The sequence below is a fragment of the Macrobrachium nipponense genome, chromosome 27 (genome assembly GCF_015104395.2).
Source record: "Macrobrachium nipponense isolate FS-2020 chromosome 27, ASM1510439v2, whole genome shotgun sequence".
NCBI lineage: Eukaryota > Metazoa > Arthropoda > Malacostraca > Decapoda > Palaemonidae > Macrobrachium > Macrobrachium nipponense.
The window spans coordinates 35,568,312-35,568,642 of NC_087216.1; positions in this window are offsets into that span (position 1 = coordinate 35,568,312).

The window sequence follows — 331 nt, forward strand, 5'->3', positions numbered from 1 at the left end:
AGATTAGAATGGTTTATTTTCACGCACTGTCTCTTCCTAACTCATGTTAAAGTTTCTCAGTGATAAATAGTAATTTGTATGGTTTGAATGGTAGATAAAATCTTGTATATTTGGAGGCAGGATGGTAGGGTAACCAAATACTTTATATTTCAGCATCTATTTTTGGGTTATAAGTTTCCATTATAAGCAAAATATAAATCCTCTCTTGTTCACAACAGTTGGAATATGCTGGGGGGAGGGGTAGGTTGGGGAGGGGGTTTTGAGGCTGTTTCATGAATCTTTATATGTATCAGGGTCTACTATGTTTTAAAGAGCTTTTTTAGTTTTACTT